This window comes from Anomaloglossus baeobatrachus, unplaced genomic scaffold, assembly GCF_048569485.1.
Source record: "Anomaloglossus baeobatrachus isolate aAnoBae1 unplaced genomic scaffold, aAnoBae1.hap1 Scaffold_102, whole genome shotgun sequence".
Classification (NCBI taxonomy): Eukaryota; Metazoa; Chordata; class Amphibia; order Anura; family Aromobatidae; genus Anomaloglossus; species Anomaloglossus baeobatrachus.
Genome location: NW_027441848.1, coordinates 438008 through 461060, shown reverse-complemented (window position 1 = coordinate 461060; position 23053 = coordinate 438008).

Below are 23053 nucleotides of genomic sequence, written 5' to 3'. Positions count from 1 at the left end.
CTTTGGGGGGGTATTGCAACTTTTGGCCATTTTGAGGCGAAATTGTTCCTTTGGGGAGGTATTGCAACTTGTCGGCATTTTGAGGCGAAATTGTTCCTTTGGGGGGGTATTGCAATTTTTTGCCATTTTGAGGCGAAATTGTTCCTTTGGGGGGGTATTGCAACTTTTGGCCATTTTGAGGCGAAATTGTTCCTTTGGGGGGTATTGCAACTTTTGGCCATATTGAAGCGAAATTGTTCCTTTGGGGGTTTTTACAATTTTTGGCCATTTTGAGGCGAAATTGTTCCTTTGGGGGGGTATTGCAACTTTTCAGCATTTTGAAGCGAAATTGTTCCTTGGGGGGGTATTGCAATTTTTTGCCATTTTGAGGCGAAATTGTTCCTTTGGGGGGTTTTTACAATTTTTGGCCATTTTGAGGCGAAATTGTTCCTTTGGGGGGGTATTGCAACTTTTGGCCATTTTGAAGCGAAATTGTTCCGTTCGGGGGGTATTGCAACTTTTGGCCATTTTAAAGCGAAATTGTTCCTTTGGGGGGGTATTGCAATTTTTTGCCATTTTGAGGCGAAATTGTTCCTTTCGGGGGGTATTGAAACTTTTCGGCATTTTGAGGCGAAATTGTTCCTTTGGGGGGGTATTGCAACTTTTGGCCATATTGAAGCGAAATTGTTCCTTTGGGGGGGTATTGCAATTTTTAACCATTTTGAGGCGAAATTGTTCCTTTGGGGGGGTATTGCAACTTTTGGCCATTTTGAAGCGAAATTGTTCCTTTCGGGGGGTATTGCAACTTTTCAGCATTTTGAGGCGAAATTGTTCCTTTGGGGGGGTATTGCAATTTTTCGGCATTTTGAGGCGAAATTGTTCCTTTGGGGGGTATTGCAATTTTTTTTCCATTTTGAGGCGAAATTGTTCCTTTGGGGGGGTATTGCAACTTTTGGCCATTTTGAAGCGAAATTGTTCCTTTCGGGGGGTATTGCAATTTTTTGCCATTTTGAGGCGAAATTGTTCCTTTGGGGGGTATTGCAACTTTTGGCAATTTTGAAGCGAAATTGTTCCTTTGGGGGGGGTATTGCAATTTTTTTTTCATTTTGAGGCGAAATTGTTCCTTTGGGGGGGGTATTGCAATTTTTTGCCATTTTGAGGCGAAATTGTTCCTTGGGGGGGTATTGCAATTTTTTGCCATTTTGAGGTGAAATTGTTCCTTTGGGGGGGTATTGCAACTTTTGGCCATTTTGAAGCGAAATTGTTTCTTTGGGGGGTATTGCATTTTTTTGCCATTTTGAGGCGAAATTGTTCCTTTGGGGGGGTATTGCAACTTTTCGGCATTTTGAGGCGAAATTGTTCCTTTGGGGGGGTATTGCCATTTTGAGGCCAAATTGTTCCTTTGGGGGGTATTGCAACTTTTGGCCATTTTGAGGCGAAATTGTTCCTTTGGGGGGGTATTGCAACTTTTGGCCATTTTGAAGCGGAATTGTTCCTTTCGGGGGGTATTGCAACTTTTCGGCATTTTGAGGCGAAATTGTTCCTTTGGGGGGGTATTGCAATTTTTTGCCATTTTGAGGCGAAATTGTTCCTTTGGGGGGGTATTGCAACTTTTGGCCATTTTGAAGCGAAATTGTTCCTTTGGGGGGGTATTACAATTTTTTGCCATTTTGAGGCGAAATTGTTCCTTTGGGGGGGTATTGCAACTTTTGGCCATTTTGAAGCGAAATTGTTCCTTTCGGGGGGTATTGCAATTTTTTTTCATTTTGAGGCGAAATTGTTCATTTGGGGGGGTATTGCAAATTTTGGCTATTTTGAGGCGAAATTGTTCCTTTGGGGGGGTATTGCAATTTTTTGCCATTTTGAGGTGAAATTGTTCCTTTGGGGGGGTATTGCAACTTTTGGCCATTTTGAAGCGAAATTGTTCCTTTGGGGGGTATTGCATTTTTTTGCCATTTTGAGGCGAAATTGTTCCTTTGGGGGGGTATTGCAACTTTTGGCCTTTTTGAGGCGAAATTGTTCCTTTGGGGGGGGTATTGCAACTTTTCGGCATTTTGAGGCGAAATTGTTCCTTTGGGGGGGTATTGCAATTTTTTGCCATTTTGAGGCGAAATTGTTCCTTGGGGGGGTATTGCAACTTTTGGCCATTTTGAAGCGAAATTGTTCCTTTCGGGGGGTATTGCAACTTTTCGGCATTTTGAGGCAAAATTGTTCCTTTGGGGGGGTATTGCAATTTTTTGCCATTTTGAGGCGAAATTGTTCCTTTGGGGGGGTATTGCAACTTTTGGCCATTTTGAAGCGAAATTGTTCCTTTGGGGAGGTAGTGCAATTTTTTGCCATTTTGAGGCGAAATTGTTCCTTTGGGGGGGTATTGCAACTTTTGGCCATTTTGAAGCGAAATTGTTCCTTTCGGGGGGCATTGCAACTTTTCGGCATTTTGAGGCGAAATTGTTCCTTTGGGGGGTATTGCAACTTTTGGCCATATTGAAGCAAAATTGTTCCTTTGGGGGGGTATTGCAATTTTTTGCCATTTTGAGGCGAAATTGTTCCTTTGGGGGGGTATTGCAACTTTTCGGCATTTTGAGGCGAAATTGTTCCTTTGGTGGGGTATTGCAATTTTTTGCCATTTTGAGGTCAACTTGTTCCTTTGGGGGGGGTATTGCAACTTTTGGCCATTTTGAAGCGAAATTGTTCCTTTGGGGGATATTGCATTTTTTTGCCATTTTGAGGCGAAATTGTTCCTTTGGGGGGGTATTGCAACTTTTGGCCATTTTGAAGCGAAATTGTTCCTTTGGGGGGTATTGCAATTTTTTGCCATTTTGAGGCGAAATTGTTCCTTTGGGGGGTATTGCAACTTTTGGCCTTTTTGAGGCGAAATTGTTCCTTTGGGGGAGTATTGCAACTTTTCGGCATTTTGAGGCGAAATTGTTCCTTTGGGGGGGTATTGCAATTTTTTGCCATTTTGAGGCGAAATTGTTCCTTTGGGAGGGTATTGCAACTTTTAACCATTTTGAAGCGAAATTGTTCCTTTGGGGGGGTATTGCAATTTTTAACCATTTTGAGGCGAAATTGTTCCTTTGGGGGGGTATTGCAACTTTTGGCCATTTTGAAGTGAAATTGTTACTTTCGGGGGGTATTGCAACTTTTGGCCATTTTGAAGCGAAATTGTTCCTTTGGGGGGGTATTGCAATTTTTTGCCATTTTGAGGCGAAATTGTTCCTTTGGGGGGTTTCTACAATTTTTGGCCATTTTGAGGCGAAATTGTTCCTTTCGGGGGGTATTGCAACTTTTCGGCATTTTGAGGCGAAATTGTTCCTTTGGGGGGGTATTGCAACTTTTGGCCATTTTGAAGCGAAATTGTTCCTTTGGGGGGTATTGCAATTTTTTGCCATTTTGAGGCGAAATTGTTCCTTTGGGGGGTATTGCAACTTTTTGCCATTTTGAAGCGAAATTGTTCCTTTCGGGGGGTATTGCAATTTTTTGCCATTTTGAGGCAAAATTGTTCCTTTGGGGGGGTATTGCAACTTTTGGCCATTTTGAAGCGAAATTGTTCCTTTCGGGGGGTATTGCAACTTTTCGGCATTTGAGGCAAAATTGTTCCTTTAGGGGGGTATTGCAACTTTTGGCCATATTGAAGCAAAATTGTTCCTTTGGGGGGGTATTGCAATTTTTAACCATTTTGAGGCGAAATTGTTCCTTTGGGGGGTATTGCAACTTTTGGCCATTTTGAATCGAAATTGTTCCTTTCGGGGGGTATTGCAACTTTTCAGCATTTTGAGGCGAAATTGTTCCTTTGGGGGGTATTGCAATTTTTTGCCATTTTGAGGCGAAATTGTTCCTTTGTGGGGTATTGCAATTTTTTTTCCATTTTGAGGCGAAATTGTTCCTTTGGGGGGGTATTGCAACTTTTGGCCATTTTGAAGCGAAATTGTTCCTTTCGGGGGGTATTGCAACTTTTTGGCATTTTGAAGCGAAATTGTTCCTTTGGGGGGTATTGCAATTTTTTGCCATTTTGAGGTGAAATTGTTCCTTTGGGGGGGTATTGCAATTTTTTTTCATTTTGAGGCGAAATTGTTCCTTTGGGGGGGTATTGCAACTTTTCGGCATTTTGAGGCGAAATTGTTCCTTTGGGGGGGTATTGCAACTTGTTGCCATTTTGAAGCGAAATTGTTCCTTTGGGGGGTATTGCATTTTTTTGCCATTTTGAGGCGAAATTGTTCCTTTGGGGGGATATTGCAACTTTTGGCCTTTTTGAGGCGAAATTGTTCCTTTGGGGGGGTATTGCAACTTTTCGGCATTTTGAGGCGAAATTGTTCCTTTGGGGGGGTATTGCAACTTTTGGCCATTTTGAAGCGAAATTGTTCCTTTCGGGGGGTATTGCAACTTTTCGGCATTTTGAGGCGAAATTGTTCCTTTGGGGGGGTATTGCAACTTTTGGCCATTTTGAAGCGAAATTGTTCCTTTGGGGGGGTATTGCAACTTTTCGGCATTTTGAGGCGAAATTGTTCCTTTGGGGGGGTATTGCAATTTTTTGCCATTTTGAGGCGAAATTGTTCCTTTGGGGGGGTATTGCAACTTTTGGCCATTTTGAAGCGAAATTGTTCCTTTGGGGGGGTAGTGCAATTTTTTGCCATTTTGAGGCGAAATTGTTCCTTTCGGGGGGTATTGCAACTTTTCAGCATTTTGAGGCGAAATTGTTCCTTTGGGGGGGTATTGCAACTTTTGGCCATTTTGAAGCGAAATTGTTCCTTTGGGGGGGTATTGCAATTTTTTGCCATTTTGAGGCGAAATTGTTCCTTTGGGGGGGTATTGCAACTTTTGGCCATATTGAAGCGAAATTGTTCCTTTGGGGGGTTTTTACAATTTTTGGCCATTTTAAGGCGAAATTGTTCCTTTCGGGGGGTATTGCAACTTTTGGCCATTTTGAAGCGAAATTGTTCCTTTGGGGGTATTGCAATTTTTTTGCCATTTTGAGGCGAAATTGTTCCTTTGGGGGGTATTGCAACTTTTGGCCATTTTGAAGCGAAATTGTTCCTTTGGGGGGGTATTGCAACTTTTCGGCATTTTGAGGCGAAATTGTTCCTTTGGGGGGGTATTGCAATTTTTTGCCATTTTGAGGCGAAATTGTTCCTTTGGGGGGGTATTGCAACTTTTGGCCATTTTGAAGCGGAATTGTTCCTTTCGGGGGGTATTGCAACTTTTCGGCATTTTGAGGCGAAATTGTTCCTTTGGGGGGTATTGCAACTTTTGGCCATTTTGAAGCGAAATTGTTCCTTTGGGGGGGTATTGCAATTTTTTGCCATTTTGAGGCGAAATTGTTCCTTTGGGGGGGTATTGCAACTTTTGGCCATATTGAAGCGAAATTGTTCCTTTGGGGGGTTTTTACAATTTTTGGCCATTTTGAGGCGAAATTGTTCCTTTCGGGGGTATTGCAACTTTTGGCCATTTTGAAGCGAAATTGTTCCTTTGGGGGGTATTGCAATTTTTTGCCATTTTGAGGCGAAATTGTTCCTTTGGGGGGTATTGCAACTTTTGGCCATTTTGAAGCGAAATTGTTCCTTTGGGGGGGTATTGCAACTTTTCGGCATTTTGAGGCGAAATTGTTCCTTTGGGGGGGTATTGCAATTTTTTGCCATTTTGAGGCGAAATTGTTCCTTTGGGGGGGTATTGCAACTTTTGGCCATTTTGAAGCGGAATTGTTCCTTTCGGGGGGTATTGCAACTTTTCGGCATTTTGAGGCGAAATTGTTCCTTTGGGGGGGTATTGCAATTTTTTGCCATTTTGAGGCGAAATTGTTCCTTTGGGGGGGTATTACAATTTTTTGCCATTTTGAGGCGAAATTGTTCCTTTCGGGGGGTATTGCAACTTTTCGGCATTTTGAGGCAAAATTGTTCCTTTAGGGGGGTATTGCAACTTTTGGCCTCATTGAAGCAAAATTGTTCCTTTGGGGGGTATTGCAATTTTTAACCATTTTGAGGCGAAATTGTTCCTTTGGGGGGTATTGCAACTTTTCGGCATTTTGAGGCGAAATTGTTCCTTTGGGGGGGGTAGTGCAATTTTTTGCCATTTTGAGGCGAAATTGTTCCTTTCGGGGGGTATTGCAACTTTTCAGCATTTTGAGGCGAAATTGTTCCTTTGGGGGGGTATTGCAATTTTTTGCCATTTTGAGGCGAAATTGTTCCTTTGTGGGGTATTGCAATTTTTTTTCCATTTTGAGGCGAAATTGTTCCTTTGGGGGGGTATTGCAACTTTTGGCCATTTTGAAGCGAAATTGTTCCTTTCGGGGGGTATTGCAACTTTTTGGCATTTTGAAGCGAAATTGTTCCTTTGGGGGGTATTGCATTTTTTTTGCCATTTTGAGGCGAAATTGTTTCTTTTGGGGGGTTTTGCAACTTTTGGCCATTTTGAACTGAAATTGTTCCTTTGGGGGGGTATTGCAATTTTTTTTCATTTTGAGGCGAAATTGTTCATTTGGGGGGGGTATTGCAAATTTTGGCCATTTTGAAGCGAAATTGTTCCTTTGGGGGGGTATTGCAATTTTTTGCCATTTTGAGGTGAAATTGTTCCTTTGGGGGGGTATTGCAACTTTTGGCCATTTTAAAGCGAAATTGTTCCTTTGGGGGGTATTGCATTTTTTTGCCATTTTGAGGCGAAATTGTTCCTTTGGGGGGGTATTGCAACTTTTGGCCTTTTTGAGGCGAAATTGTTCCTTTGGGGGGGTATTGCAACTTTTCGGCATTTTGAGGCGAAATTGTTCCTTTGGGGGGGTATTGCAATTTTTTGCCATTTTGAGGCGAAATTGTTCCTTGGGGGGGTATTGCAACTTTTGGCCATTTTGAAGCGAAATTGTTCCTTTCGGGGGGTATTGCAACTTTTCGGCATTTTGAGGCGAAATTGTTCCTTTGGGGGGGTATTGCAATTTTTTGCCATTTTGAGGCGAAATTGTTCCTTTGGGGGGGTATTGCAACTTTTGGCCATTTTGAAGCGAAATTGTTCCTTTGGGGGGGTAGTGCAATTTTTTGCCATTTTGAGGCGAAATTGTTCCTTTGGGGGGGTATTGCAACTTTTGGCCATTTTGAAGCGAAATTGTTCCTTTCGGGGGGCATTGCAACTTTTCGGCATTTTGAGGCGAAATTGTTCCTTTGGGGGGTATTGCAACTTTTGGCCATATTGAAGCAAAATTGTTCCTTTGGGGGGGTATTGCAATTTTTTGCCATTTTGAGGCGAAATTGTTCCTTTGGGGGGGTATTGCAACTTTTCGGCATTTTGAGGCGAAATTGTTCCTTTGGTGGGGTATTGCAATTTTTTGCCATTTTGAGGTGAACTTGTTCCTTTGGGGGGGTATTGCAACTTTTGGCCATTTTGAAGCGAAATTGTTCCTTTGGGGGATATTGCATTTTTTTGCCATTTTGAGGCGAAATTGTTCCTTTGGGGGGGTATTGCATCTTTTGGCCATTTTGAAGCGAAATTGTTCCTTTGGGGGGTATTGCAATTTTTGCCATTTTGAGGCGAAATTGTTCCTTTGGGGGGGTATTGCAACTTTTGGCCTTTTTGAGGCGAAATTGTTCCTTTGGGGGGGTATTGCAATTTTTTGCCATTTTGAGGCGAAATTGTTCCTTTGGGAGGGTATTGCAACTTTTGGCCATTTTGAAGCGAAATTGTTCCTTTGGGGGGGTATTGCAATTTTTAACCATTTTGAGGCGAAATTGTTCCTTTGGGGGGGTATTGCAACTTTTGGCCATTTTGAAGTGAAATTGTTACTTTCGGGGGGTATTGCAACTTTTCAGCATTTTGAAGTGAAATTGTTCCTTTGGGGGGGTATTGCCATTTTTTGCCATTTTGAGGCGAAATTGTTCCTTTGGGGGGGTATTGCAACTTTTGGCCATTTTGAAGCGAAATTGTTCCTTTGGGGGGGTATTGCAATTTTTTGCCATTTTGAGGTGAAATTGTTCCTTTGGGGGGGTATTGCAACTTTTGGCCATATTGAAGCGAAATTGTTCCTTTGGGGGGTTTTTACAATTTTTGGCCATTTTGAGGCGAAATTGTTCCTTTCGGGGGGTATTGCAACTTTTCGGCATTTTGAGGCGAAATTGTTCCTTTGGGGGGGTATTGCAATTTTTTGCTATTTTGAGGCGAAATTGTTCCTTTGGGAGGGTATTGCAACTTTTGGCCATTTTGAAGCGAAATTGTTCCTTTGGGGGGGTATTGCAATTTTTTTTCCATTTTAAGGCGAAATTGTTCCTTTGGGGGGGTATTGCAACTTTTGGCCATTTTGAAGCGAAATTGTTCCTTTCGGGGGGTATTGCAACTTTTGGCCATTTTGAAGCGAAATTGTTCCTTTGGGGGGGTATTGCAATTTTTTTTTTTCATTTTGAGGCGAAATTGTTCCTTTGGGGGGGTATTGCAAATTTTGGCCATTTTGAAGCGAAATTGTTCCTTTAGGGGTATTGCAATTTTTCGGCATTTTGAAGCGAAATTGTTCCTTTGGGGGGTATTGCAACTTTTCGGCATTTTGAGGCGAAATTGTTCCTTTGGGGGGGTATTGCAATTTTTTGCCATTTTGAGGCGAAATTGTTCCTTTGGGGGGGTATTGCAACTTTTGGCCATTTTGAAGCGAAATTGTTCCTTTCGGGGGGTATTGCAATTTTTCGGCATTTTGAAGCGAAATTGTTCCTTTGGGGGGTATTGCAATTTTTTGCCATTTTGAGGCGAAATTGTTCCTTTGGGGGGGGTATTGCAAATTTTGGCCATTTTGAAGCGAAATTGTTCCTTTGGGGGGGTATTGCAATTTTTTGCCATTTTGAGGCGAAATTGTTCCTTTGGGGGGGTATTGCAATTTTTTGCCATTTTGAGGTGAAATTGTTCCTTTGGGGGGGTATTGCAACTTTTGGCCATTTTGAAGCGAAATTGTTCCTTTGGGGGTATTGCATTTTTTTGCCATTTTGAGGCGAAATTGTTCCTTTGGGGGGGTATTGCAAATTTTGGCCATTTTGAAGCGAAATTGTTCCTTTGGGGGGTATTGCAATTTTTCGGCATTTTGAGGCGAAATTGTTCCTTTGGGGGGTAATGCAATTTTTTGCCATTTTGAGGTGAAATTGTTCCTTTGGGGGGGTATTGCAACTTTTGGCCATTTTGAGGCGAAATTGTTCCTTTGGGGGGGTATTGCAACTTTTGGCCTTTTTGAGGCGAAATTGTTCCTTTGGGGGGGTATTGCAACTTTTGGCCATTTTGAAGCGAAATTGTTCCTTTGGGGGGGTATTGCAACTTTTGGCCATTTTGAAGTGAAATTGTTCCTTTGGGGGGGTATTGCAACTTTTCAGCATTTTAAAGCGAAATTGTTCCTTTGGGGGGGTATTGCAATTTTTTGCCATTTTGAGGCGAAATTGTTCCTTTGGGGGGGTATTGCAACTTTTGGCCATTTTGAGGCGAAATTGTTCCTTTCGGGGGGTATTGCAACTTTTCGGGATTTTGAGGCGAAATTGTTCCTTTGAGGGGTATTGCAACTTTTGGCCATTTTGAAGCGAAATTGTTCCTTTGGGGGGGTATTGCAACTTTTCGGCATTTTGAGTCGAAATTGTTCCTTTGGGGGGGTATTGCAATTTTTTGCCATTTTGAGGCGAAATTGTTCCTTTGGGGGGGTATTGCAACTTTTGGCCATTTTGAAGCGAAATTGTTCCTTTCGGGGGGTATTGCAACTTTTCGGCATTTTGAGGCGAAATTGTTCCTTTGGGGGGGTATTGCAATTTTTAACCATTTTGAGGCGAAATTGTTCCTTTGGGGGGGTATTGCAACTTTTGGCCATTTTGAAGCGAAATTGTTCCTTTCGGGGGGTATTGCAACTTTTCAGCATTTTGAGGTGAAATTGTTCCTTTGGGGGGGTATTGCAATTTTTTGCCATTTTGAGGCGAAATTGTTCCTTTGGGGGGGTATTGCAACTTTTCGGCATTTTGAGGCGAAATTGTTCCTTTGGGGGGTATTGCAATTTTTTGCCATTTTGAAGCGAAATTGTTCATTTGGGGGGGGTATTGCAAATTTTGGCCATTTTGAAGCGAAATTGTTCCTTTGGGGGGGTATTGCAATTTTTTGCCATTTTGAGGCGAAATTGTTCCTTTGGGGGGGTATTTCAACTTTTGGCCTTTTTGAGGCAAAATTGTTCCTTTGGGGGGGTATTGCAACTTTTCGGCATTTTGAGGCGAAATTGTTCCTTTGGGGGGTATTGCAATTTTTTGCCATTTTGAGGCGAAATTGTTCCTTTGGGGGGGTATTGCAACTTTTGGCCATTTTGAAGCGAAATTGTTCCTTTGGGGGGGTAGTGCAACTTTTGGCCATTTTGAAGCGAAATTGTTCCTTTCGGGGGGTATTGCAACTTTTCAGCATTTTGAGGCGAAATTGTTCCTTTGGGGGGGTATTGCAACTTTTCGGCATTTTGAGGCGAAATTGTTCCTTTGGGGGGTATTGCAATTTTTTTTCCATTTTGAGGCGAAATTGTTCCTTTGGGGGGGTATAGCAACTTTTGGCCATTTTGAAGCGAAATTGTTCCTTTCGGGTGGTATTGCAACTTTTCGGCATTTTGAAGCGAAATTGTTCCTTTGGGGGGTATTGCAATTTTTTTTATATTTTGAGGCGAAATTGTTCATTTGGGGGGGTATTGCAAATTTTGGCCATTTTGAAGCGAAATTTTTCCTTTGGGGGGTATTGCAATTTTTTGCCATTTAAGGCAAAATTGTTCCTTTGGGGGGGTATTGCAATTTTTTGCCATTTTGAGGCGAAATTGTTCCTTTGGGAAGGTATTGCAACTTTTCGGCATTTTGAGGCGAAATTGTTCCTTTGGGGGGTATTGCAATTTTTTTTCCATTTTGAGGCGAAAATTGTTCCTTTGGGGGGGTATTGCAACTTTTGGCCATTTTGAAGCGAAATTGTTCCTTTGGGGGGGTATTGCAACTTTTCGGCATTTTGAGGCGAAATTGTTCCTTTGGGGGGTATTGCAATTTTTTGCCATTTTGAGGCGAAATTGTTCCTTTGGGGGGGTATTGCAACTTTTGGCCATTTTGAAGTGAAATTGTTCCTTTGGGGGGGTATTGCAACTTTTCAGCATTTTGAGGCGAAATTGTTCCTTGGGGGTTATTGCAACTTTTGGCCATTTTGAAGCGAAATTGTTCCTTTGGGGGGGTATTGCAATTTTTAACCATTTTGAGGCGAAATTGTTCCTTTGGGGGGGTATTGCAACTTTTGGCCATTTTGAAGTGAAATTGTTCCTTTGGGGGGGTATTGCAATTTTTTGCCATTTTGAGGCGAAATTGTTCCTTTGGGGGGTATTGCAACTTTTGGCCATATTGAAGCGAAATTGTTCCTTTCGGGGGGTATTGCAACTTTTCGGCATTTTGAGGCGAAATTGTTCCTTTGGGGGGTGTTGCAATTTTTTGCCATTTTGAGGCGAAATTGTTCCTTTGGGGGGGTATTGCAACTTTTGGCCATTTTGAAGCGAAATTGTTCCTTTCGGGGGGTATTGCAACTTTTCGGCATTTTGAGGCGAAATTGTTCCTTTGGGGGGGTATTGCAACTTTTGTCCATTTTGAAGCGAAATTGTTCCTTTCGGGGGGTATTGCAACTTTTCGGCATTTTGAGGCGAAATTGTTCCTTTGGGGGGGTATTGCAACTTTTGGCCATATTGAAGCAAAATTGTTCCTTTGGGGGGTATTGCAATTTTTAACCATTTTGAGGCGAAATTGTTCCTTGGGGGTTATTGCAACTTTTCGTCATTTTGAAGCGAAATTGTTCCTTTGGGGGGTATTGCAATTTTTTGCCATTTTGAGGCGAAATTGTTCCTTTGGGGGGTATTGCAACTTTTGGCCATATTGAAGCGAAATTGTTCCTTTGGGGGGGTAGTGCAATTTTTTGCCATTTTGAGGCGAAATTGTTCCTTTGGGGGGGCATTGCAACTTTTGGCATTTTTGAGGCGAAATTGTTCCTTTGGGGGGTATTGCAACTTTTCGGCATTTTGAGGCGAAATTGTTCCTTGGGGGGGTATTGCAATTTTTTGCCATTTTGAGGCGAAATTGTTCCTTTGGGGGGGCATTGCAACTTTTGGCCATTTTGAAGCGAAATTGTTCCTTTCGGGGGGTATTGCAACTTTTGGCCATTTTGAAGCGAAATTGTTCCTTTGGGGGGGTATTGCAACTTTTCGGCATTTTGAGGCGAAATTGTTCCTTTGGGGGGGTATTGCAACTTTTGGCCATTTTGAAGCGAAATTGTTCCTTTGGGGGGGTATTGCAATTTTTTGCCATTTTGAGGCGAAATTGTTCCTTTGGGGGGGTATTGCAACTTTTGGCCATTTTGAAGCGAAATTGTTCCTTTCGGGGGGTATTGCAACTTTTCGGCATTTTGAGGCGAAATTGTTCCTTTGGGGGGGTATTGCAACTTTTGGCCATATTGAAGCAAAATTGTTCCTTTGGGGGGGTATTGCAATTTTTAACCATTTTGAGGCGAAATTGTTCCTTTGGGGGGGTATTGCAACTTTTGGCTATTTTGAAGCGAAATTGTTCCTTTCGGGGGGTATTGCAACTTTTCAGCATTTTGAGGCGAAATTGTTCCTTTGGGGGGTATTGCAATTTTTTGCCATTTTGAGGCGAAATTGTTCCTTTGGGAAGGTATTGCAACTTTTCGGCATTTTGAGGCGAAATTGTTCCTTTGGGGGGTATTGCAATTTTTTTTCCATTTTGAGGCGAAAATTGTTCCTTTGGGGGGGTATTGCAACTTTTGGCCATTTTGAAGCGAAATTGTTCCTTTCGGGGGGTATTGCAACTTTTCGGCATTTTAAAGCGAAATTGTTCCTTTCGGGGGGTATTGCAACTTTTCGGCATTTTGAGGCGAAATTGTTCCTTTGGGGGGGTATTGCAACTTTTGGCCATTTTGAAGCGAAATTGTTCCTTTCGGGGGGTATTGCAACTTTTCGGCATTTTGAGGCGAAATTGTTCCTTTGGGGGGGTATTGCAACTTTTGGCCATTTTGAAGCGAAATTGTTCCTTTGGGGGGGTATTGCAACTTTTCGGCATTTTGAGGCGAAATTGTTCCTTTGGGGGGGTATTGCAATTTTTTGCCATTTTGAGGCGAAATTGTTCCTTTGGGGGGGTATTGCAACTTTTGGCCATTTTGAAGCGAAATTGTTCCTTTGGGGGGGTATTGCAATTTTTTGCCATTTTGAGGTGAAATTGTTCCTTTGGGGGGGTATTGCAACTTTTGGCCATTTTGAAGCGAAATTTTTCCTTTGGGGGGGTATTGCAATTTTTTGCCATTTTGAGGTGAAATTGTTCCTTTGGGGGGGTATTGCAACTTTTGGCCATATTGAAGAGAAATTGTTCCTTTGGGAGGGTATTGCAATTTTTAACCATTTTAAGGCGAAATTGTTCCTTTGGGGGGTATTGCAATTTTTCGGCATTTTGAGGCGAAATTGTTCCTTGGGGGGGTATTGCAATTTTTTGCCATTTTGAGGCGAAATTGTTCCTTTGGGGGGGCATTGCAACTTTTGGCCATTTTGAAGCGAAATTGTTCCTTTCGGGGGGTATTGCAACTTTTGGCCATTTTGAAGCGAAATTGTTCCTTTGGGGGGGTATTGCAACTTTTCGGCATTTTGAGGCGAAATTGTTCCTTTGGGGGGGTATTGCAACTTTTGGCCATTTTGAAGCGAAATTGTTCCTTTGGGGGGGTATTGCAATTTTTTGCCATTTTGAGGCGAAATTGTTCCTTTGGGGGGGTATTGCAACTTTTGGCCATTTTGAAGCGAAATTGTTCCTTTCGGGGGGTATTGCAACTTTTCGGCATTTTGAGGCGAAATTGTTCCTTTGGGGGGGTATTGCAACTTTTGGCCATATTGAAGCAAAATTGTTCCTTTGGGGGGGTATTGCAATTTTTAACCATTTTGAGGCGAAATTGTTCCTTTGGGGGGGTATTGCAACTTTTGGCTATTTTGAAGCGAAATTGTTCCTTTCGGGGGGTATTGCAACTTTTCAGCATTTTGAGGCGAAATTGTTCCTTTGGGGGGTATTGCAATTTTTTGCCATTTTGAGGCGAAATTGTTCCTTTGGGAAGGTATTGCAACTTTTCGGCATTTTGAGGCGAAATTGTTCCTTTGGGGGGTATTGCAATTTTTTTTCCATTTTGAGGCGAAAATTGTTCCTTTGGGGGGGTATTGCAACTTTTGGCCATTTTGAAGCGAAATTGTTCCTTTCGGGGGGTATTGCAACTTTTCGGCATTTTAAAGCGAAATTGTTCCTTTCGGGGGGTATTGCAACTTTTCGGCATTTTGAGGCGAAATTGTTCCTTTGGGGGGGTATTGCAACTTTTGGCCATTTTGAAGCGAAATTGTTCCTTTCGGGGGGTATTGCAACTTTTCGGCATTTTGAGGCGAAATTGTTCCTTTGGGGGGGTATTGCAACTTTTGGCCATTTTGAAGCGAAATTGTTCCTTTGGGGGGGTATTGCAACTTTTCGGCATTTTGAGGCGAAATTGTTCCTTTGGGGGGGTATTGCAATTTTTTGCCATTTTGAGGCGAAATTGTTCCTTTGGGGGGGTATTGCAACTTTTGGCCATTTTGAAGCGAAATTGTTCCTTTGGGGGGGTATTGCAATTTTTTGCCATTTTGAGGTGAAATTGTTCCTTTGGGGGGGTATTGCAACTTTTGGCCATTTTGAAGCGAAATTTTTCCTTTGGGGGGTATTGCAATTTTTTGCCATTTTGAGGTGAAATTGTTCCTTTGGGGGGGTATTGCAACTTTTGGCCATATTGAAGAGAAATTGTTCCTTTGGGAGGGTATTGCAATTTTTAACCATTTTAAGGCGAAATTGTTCCTTTGGGGGGTATTGCAATTTTTCGGCATTTTGAGGCGAAATTGTTCCTTTGGGGGGGTATTACAATTTTTTGCCATTTTGAGGTGAAATTGTTCCTTTGGGGGGGTATTGCAACTTTTGGCCATTTTGAAGCGAAATTGTTCCTTTGGGGGGTATTGCAATTTTTTGCCATTTTGAGGCGAAATTGTTCCTTTGGGGGGGTATTGCAAATTTTGGCCATTTTGAAGCGAAATTGTTCCTTTGGGGGGGTATTGCAATTTTTTGCCATTTTGAGGCGAAATTGTTCCTTTGGGGGGGTATTGCAACTTTTGGCCATTTTGAAGCGAAATTGTTCCTTTGGGGGGTATTGCATTTTTTTGCCATTTTGAGGCGAAATTGTTCCTTTGGGGGGGGTATTGCAATTTTTTGCCATTATGAGGCGAAATTGTTCCTTTGGGGGGGTATTGCAACTTTTGGCCATTTTGAAGCGAAATTGTTCCTTTGGGGGGGTATTGCAACTTTTCGGCATTTTGAGGCGAAATTGTTCCTTGGGGGGTATTGCAACTTTTGGCCATTTTGAAGCGAAATTGTTCCTTTCGGGGGGTATTGCAACTTTTGGCCATTTTGAAGCGAAATTGTTCCTTTGGGGGGTATTGCATTTTTTTGCCATTTTGAAGCGAAATTGTTCCTTTGGGGGGGTATTGCAACTTTTCGGCATTTTGAGGCGAAATTGTTCCTTTGGGGGGGTATTGCAATTTTTTTGCCATTTTGAGGCGAAATTGTTCCATTGGGGGGGTATTGCAACTTTTCGGCATTTTGAGGCGAAATTGTTCCTTTGGGGGGGTATTACAATTTTTTGCCATTTTGAGGTGAAATTGTTCCTTTGGGGGGGTATTGCAACTTTTCGGCATTTTGAGGCGAAATTGTTCCTTTGGGGGGGTATTACAATTTTTTGCCATTTTGAGGTGAAATTGTTCCTTTGGGGGGTATTGCAACTTTTGGCCATTTTGAAGCGAAATTGATCCTTTGGGGGGTATTGCAATTTTTTGCCATTTTGAAGCGAAATTGTTCCTTTGGGGGGTATTGCAATTTTTTGCCATTTTGAGGCGAAATTGTTCCTTTGGGGGGGTATTACAATTTTTTGCCATTTTGAGGTGAAATTGTTCCTTTGGGGGGGTATTGCAACTTTTGGCCATTTTGAAGCGAAATTGTTCCTTTCGGGGGGTATTGCATTTTTTTGCCATTTTGAGGCGAAATTGTTCCTTTGGGGGGGTATTGCAACTTTTGGCCTTTTTGAGGCGAAATTGTTCCTTTGGGGGGGTATTGCAACTTTTGGCCATTTTGAGGCGAAATTGTTCCTTTGGGGGGGTATTGCAACTTTTGGCCATTTTGAAGCGAAATTGTTCCTTTGGGGGGTATTGCAACTTTTCGGCATTTTGAGGCAAAATTGTTCCTTGGGGGGGTATTGCAACTTTTGGCCATTTTGAAGCGAAATTGTTCCTTTCGGGGGGTATTGCAACTTTTGGCCATTTTGAAGCGAAATTGTTCCTTTGGGGGGTATTGCATTTTTTTGCCATTTTGAAGCGAAATTGTTCCTTTGGGGGGGTATTGCAACTTTTCGGCATTTTGAGGCGAAATTGTTCCTTTGGGGGGTATTGCAATTTTTTTCCATTTTGAGGCGAAATTGTTCCATTGGGGGGGTATTACAACTTTTGGCCATTTTGAAGCGAAATTGTTCCTTTCGGGGGGTATTGCAACTTTTCGGCATTTTAAAGCGAAATTGTTCCTTTGGGGGGTATTGCAATTTTTTGCCATTTTGAGGCGAAATTGTTCCTTTGGGGGGGTATTGCAACTTTTGGCCATTTTGAAGCGAAATTGTTCCTTTGGGGGGTATTGCAATTTTTTTTTCATTTTGAGGCGAAATTGTTCCTTTGGGGGGGTATTGCAAATTTTGGCCATTTTGAAGCGAAATTGTTCCTTTGGGGGGGGTATTGCAATTTTTTGCCATTTTGAGGCGAAATTGTTCCTTTGGGGGGTATTGCAACTTTTCGGCATTTTGAGGCGAAATTGTTCCTTTGGGGGGTATTACAATTTTTTGCCATTTTGAGGTGAAATTGTTCCTTTGGGGGGTATTGCAACTTTTGGCTATTTTGAAGCGAAATTGTTCCTTTGGGGGGTATTGCATTTTTTTGCCATTTTGAGGCGAAATTGTTCCTTTGGGGGGGTATTGCAACTTTTGGCCATTTTGAAGCGAAATTGTTCCTTTGGGGGGGTATTGCAATTTTTTGCCATTTTGAGGCGAAATTGTTCCTTTGGGGGAGTATTGCAACTTTTGGCCTTTTTGAGGCGAAATTGTTCCTTTGGGGGGGTATTGCAACTTTTGGCCATTTTGAAGCGAAATTGTTCCTTTGGGGGGGTATTGCAACTTTTCGGCATTTTGAGGCGAAATTGTTCCTTTGGGGGGGTATTGCAATTTTTTGCCATTTTGAGGCGAAATTGTTTCTTTGGGGGTGTATTGCAACTTTTGGCCATTTTGAAGCGAAATTGTTCCTTTGGGGGGTATTGCAACTTTTCGGCATTTTGAGGCGAAATTGTTCCTTGGGGGGGTATTGCAACTTTTGGCCATTTTGAAGCGAAATTGTTCCTTTGGGGGGTGTATTGCAATTTTTAACCATTTTGAGGCGAAATTGTTCCTTTGGGGGGGTATTGCAACTTTTGACCATTTTAAAGTGAAATTGTTCCTTTCGGGGGGTATTGCAACTTTTCAGCCTTTTTGCATTGAAATTGTTCCTTTGGGGGGGTATTGCAATTTTTTGCCATTTTGAAGCGAAATTGTTCCTTTGGGGGGGTATTGCAATTTTTTGCCATTTTGAGGCGAAATTATTCCTTTGGGGGGGTATTGCAACTTTTGGCCATTTTGAAGCGAAATTGTTCCTTTGGGGGGGTATTGCAACTTTTCGGCATTCTGAGGCGAAATTGTTCCTTTGGGGGGTATTGCAATTTTTTTCCATTTTGAGGCGAAATTGTTCCTTTGGGGGGGTATTGCAACTTTTGGCCATTTTGAAGCGAAATTGTTCCTTTGGGGGAGTATTGCAATTTTTTGCCTTTTTGAGGCGAAATTGTTCCTTTGGGGGGGTATTGCAACTTTTCGGCATTTTGAGGCGAAATTGTTCCTTTACGGGGGTATTGCAATTTTTTGCCATTTTGAGGCGAAATTGTTTCTTTGGGGGGGTATTGCAACTTTTGGCCATTTTGAAGCGAAATTGTTCCTTTGGGGGGGTATTGCAACTTTTCGGCATTTTAAGGCGAAATTGTTCCTTGGGGGGGTATTGCAACTTTTGGCCATTTTGAAGCGAAATTGTTCCTTTGGGGGGTGTATTGCAATTTTTAACCATTTTGAGGCGAAATTGTTCCTTGGGGGGGTATTGCAACTTTTCAGCATTTTTGCATTGAAATTGTTCCTTTGGGGGGGTATTGCAACTTTTGGCCATTTTGAAGCGAAATTGTTCCTTTGGGGGGTGTATTGCAATTTTTAACCATTTTGAGGCGAAATTGTTCCTTTTGGGGGGGTATTGCAACTTTTGGCCATTTTGAAGCGAAATTGTTCCTTTGGGGGGGTATTGCAATTTTTTGCCATTTTGAGGCGAAATTGTTCCTTTGGGGGGGTATTGCAACTTTTGGCCATATTGAAGCGAAATTGTTCCTTTGGGGGGTTTTTACAATTTTTGGCCATTTTGAGGCGAAATTGTTCCTTTCGGGGGGTATTGCAACTTTTCGGCATTTTGAGGCGAAATTGTTCCTTTGGGGGGGTATTGCAACTTTTGGCCATTTTGAAGCGAAATTGTTCCTTTGGGGGGGTATTGCAATTTTTTGCCATTTTGAGGCGAAATTGTTCCTTTGGGGGGGTATTGCAACTTTTGGCCATTTTGAAGCGAAATTGTTCCTTTGGGGGGGTATTGCAACTTTTCGGCATTTTGAGGCGAAATTGTTCCTTGGGGGGGTATTGCAACTTTTGGCCATTTTGAAGCGAAATTGTTCCTTTGGGGGGTGTATTGCAATTTTTAACCATTTTGAGGCGAAATTGTTCCTTTGGGGGGGTATTGCAACTTTTGGCCATTTTAAAGTGAAATTGTTCCTTTCGGGGGGTATTGCAACTTTTCAGCATTTTTGCATTGAAATTGTTCCTTTGGGGGGGTATTGCAATTTTTTGCCATTTTGAGGCGAAATTGTTCCTTTTGGGGGGGTATTGCAACTTTTGGCCATTTTGAAGCGAAATTGTTCCTTTGGGGGGGTATTGCAATTTTTTGCCATTTTGAGGCAAAATTGTTCCTTTGGGGGGGTATTGCAACTTTTGGCCATATTGAAGCGAAATTGTTCCTTTGGGGGTTTTTACAATTTTTGGCCATTTTGAGGCGAAATTGTTCCTTTCGGGGACTATTGCAACTTTTCGGCATTTTGAGGCGAAATTGTTCCTTTGGGGGGGTATTGCAACTTTTGGCCATTTTGAAGCGAAATTGTTCCTTTCGGGGGGTATTGCATTTTTTTGCCATTTTGAGGCGAAATTGTTCCTTTGGGGGGGTATTGCAACTTTTGGCCTTTTTGAGGCGAAATTGTTCCTTTGGGGGGGTATTGCAACTTTTGGCCATTTTGAGGCGAAATTGTTCCTTTGGGAGGGTATTGCAACTTTTGGCCATTTTGAAGCGAAATTGTTCCTTTCGGGGGGTATTGCAACTTTTGGCCATTTTGAAGCGAAATTGTTCCTTTCGGGGGGTATTGCAACTTTTGGCCATTTTGAGGCGAAATTGTTCCTTTGGGGGGTATTGCAACTTTTCGGCATTTTGAGGCGAAATTGTTCCTTTGGGGGGGTATTGCAACTTTTGGCCATTTTGAAGCGAAATTGTTCCTTTGGGGGGTATTGCAATTTTTTTTTCATTTTGAGGCGAAATTGTTCCTTTGGGGGGGGGGTATTGCAAATTTTGGCCATTTTGAAGCGAAATTGTTCCTTTGGGGGGGTATTGCAATTTTTTGCCATTTTGAGGCGAAATTGTTCCTTTGGGGGGTATTACAATTTTTTGCCATTTTGAGGCGAAATTGTTCCTTTGGGGGGTATTACAATTTTTTGCCATTTTGAGGTGAAATTGTTCCTTTGGGGGGTATTGCAACTTTTGGCCATTTTGAAGCGAAATTGTTCCTTTGGGGGGTATTGCATTTTTTTGCCATTTTGAGGCGAAATTGTTCCTTTGGGGGGGTATTGCAACTTTTGGCCATTTTGAAGCGAAATTGTTCCTTTGGGGGGGTATTGCAATTTTTTGCCATTTTGAGGCGAAATTGTTCCTTTGGGGGGTTATTGCAACTTTTGGCCTTTTTGAGGCGAAATTGTTCCTTTGGGGGGGTATTGCAACTTTTGGCCATTTTGAGGCGAAATTGTTCCTTTGGGAGGGTATTGCAACTTTTGGCCATTTTGAAGCGAAATTGTTCCTTTCGGGGGGTATTGCAACTTTTGGCCATTTTGAAGCGAAATTGTTCCTTTCGGGGGGTATTGCAACTTTTGGCCATTTTGAGGCGAAATTGTTCCTTTGGGGGGTATTGCAACTTTTCGGCATTTTGAGGCGAAATTGTTCCTTTGGGGGGGTATTGCAACTTTTGGCCATTTTGAAGCGAAATTGTTCCTTTGGGGGGTATTGCAATTTTTTTTTCATTTTGAGGCGAAATTGTTCCTTTGGGGGGGGTATTGCAAATTTTGGCCATTTTGAAGCGAAATTGTTCCTTTGGGGGGGTATTGCAATTTTTTGCCATTTTGAGGCGAAATTGTTCCTTTGGGGGGTATTACAATTTTTTGCCATTTTGAGGCGAAATTGTTCCTTTGGGGGGTATTACAATTTTTTGCCATTTTGAGGTGAAATTGTTCCTTTGGGGGGTATTGCAACTTTTGGCCATTTTGAAGCGAAATTGTTCCTTTGGGGGGTATTGCATTTTTTTGCCATTTTGAGGCGAAATTGTTCCTTTGGGGGGGTATTGCAACTTTTGGCCATTTTGAAGCGAAATTGTTCCTTTGGGGGGGTATTGCAATTTTTTGCCATTTTGAGGCGAAATTGTTCCTTTGGGGGGTTATTGCAACTTTTGGCCTTTTTTGAGGCGAAATTGTTCCTTTGGGGGGGTATTGCAACTTTTGGCCATTTTGAAGCGAAATTGTTCCTTTGGGGGGGTATTGCAACTTTTCGGCATTTTGAGGCGAAATTGTTCCTTTGGGGGGGTATTGCAATTTTTTGCCATTTTGAGGCGAAATTGTTTCTTTGGGGGTGTATTGCAACTTTTGGCCATTTTGAAGCGAAATTGTTCCTTTGAGGGGGTATTGCAACTTTTCGGCATTTTGAGGCGAAATTGTTCCTTGGGGGGGGTATTGCAACTTTTGGCCATTTTGAAGCGAAATTGTTCCTTTGGGGGGTGTATTGCAATTTTTAACCATTTTGAGGCGAAATTGTTCCTTTGGGGGGGTATTGCAACTTTTGGCCATTTTAAAGTGAAATTGTTCCTTTCGGGGGGTATTGCAACTTTTCAGCATTTTTGCATTGAAATTGTTCCTTTGGGGGGGTATTGCAATTTTTTGCCATTTTGAAGCGAAATTGTTCCTTTGGGGGGGTATTGCAACTTTTGGCCATATTGTAGCGAAATTGTTCCTTTGGGGGGTTTTTACAATTTTTGGCCATTTTGAAGCGAAATTGTTCCTTTCGGGGGGTATTGCAACTTTTCGGCATTTTGAGGCGAAATTGTTCCTTTGGGGGGGTATTGCAACTTTTGGCCATTTTGAAGCGAAATTGTTCCTTTGGGGGGGTATTGCAATTTTTTGCCATTTTGAGGCGAAATTGTTCCTTTGGGGGGGTATTGCAACTTTTGGCCATTTTGAAGCGAAATTGTTCCTTTGGGGGGGTATTGCAATTTTTTGCCTTTTTGAGGCGAAATTGTTCCTTTGGGGGGGTATTGCAACTTTTCGGCATTTTGAGGCGAAATTGTTCCTTTGGGGGGGTATTGCAATTTTTTGCCATTTTGAGGCGAAATTGTTTCTTTGGGGGGGTATTGCAACTTTTGGCCATTTTGAAGCGAAATTGTTCCTTTGGGGGGGTATTGCAACTTTTCGGCATTTTGAGGCGAAATTTTTCCTTTGGGGGGGTATTGCAACTTTTGGCCATTTTGAAGCGAAATTGTTCCTTTGGGGGGGTATTGCAATTTTTTGCCATTTTGAGGCGAAATTGTTCCTTTGGGGGGGTATTGCAACTTTTGGCCATTTTGAAGCGAAATTGTTCCTTTGGGGGGGGTATTGCAACTTTTCGGCATTTTGAGGCGAAATTGTTCCTTGGGGGGGTATTGCAACTTTTGGCCATTTTGAAGCGAAATTGTTCCTTTGGGGGGTGTATTGCAATTTTTAACCATTTTGAGGCGAAATTGTTCCTTTGGGGGGGTATTGCAACTTTTGGCCATATTGAAGCGAAATTGTTCCTTTGGGGGGTTTTTACAATTTTTGGCCATTTTGAGGCGAAATTGTTCCTTTCGGGGACTATTGCAACTTTTCGGCATTTTGAGGCGAAATTGTTCCTTTGGGGGGGTATTGCAACTTTTGGCCATTTTGAAGCGAAATTGTTCCTTTGGGGGGGTATTGCAATTTTTTGCCATTTTGAGGTGAAATTGTTCCTTTGGGGGGGTATTGCAACTTTTGGCCATTTTGAAGCGAAATTGTTCCTTTCGGCGGGTATTGCAACTTTTCGGCATTTTGAGGCGAAATTGTTCCTTTGGGGGGGTATTGCAACTTTTGGCCATTTTGAAGCGAAATTGTTCCTTTTGGGGGGTATTGCAACTTTTCGGCATTCTGAGGCGAAATTGTTCCTTTGGGGGGGTATTGCAATTTTTTGCCATTTTGAGGCGAAATTGTTCCTTTGGGGGGGTATTGCAACTTTTGGCCATTTTGAAGCGAAATTGTTCCTTTGGGGGGGGTATTGCAATTTTTTGCCATTTTGAGGCGAAATTGTTCCTTTGGGGGGGTATTGCAACTTTTCGGCATTTTGAGGCGAAATTGTTCCTTTGGGGGGTATTGCAATTTTTTTTCCATTTTGAGGCGAAATTGTTCCTTTGGGGGGGTATTACAACTTTTGGCCATTTTGAAGCGAAATTGTTCCTTTCGGGGGGTATTGCAACTTTTCGGCATTTTGAAGCGAAATTGTTCCTTTGGGGGGTATTGCAATTTTTTGCCATTTTGAGGC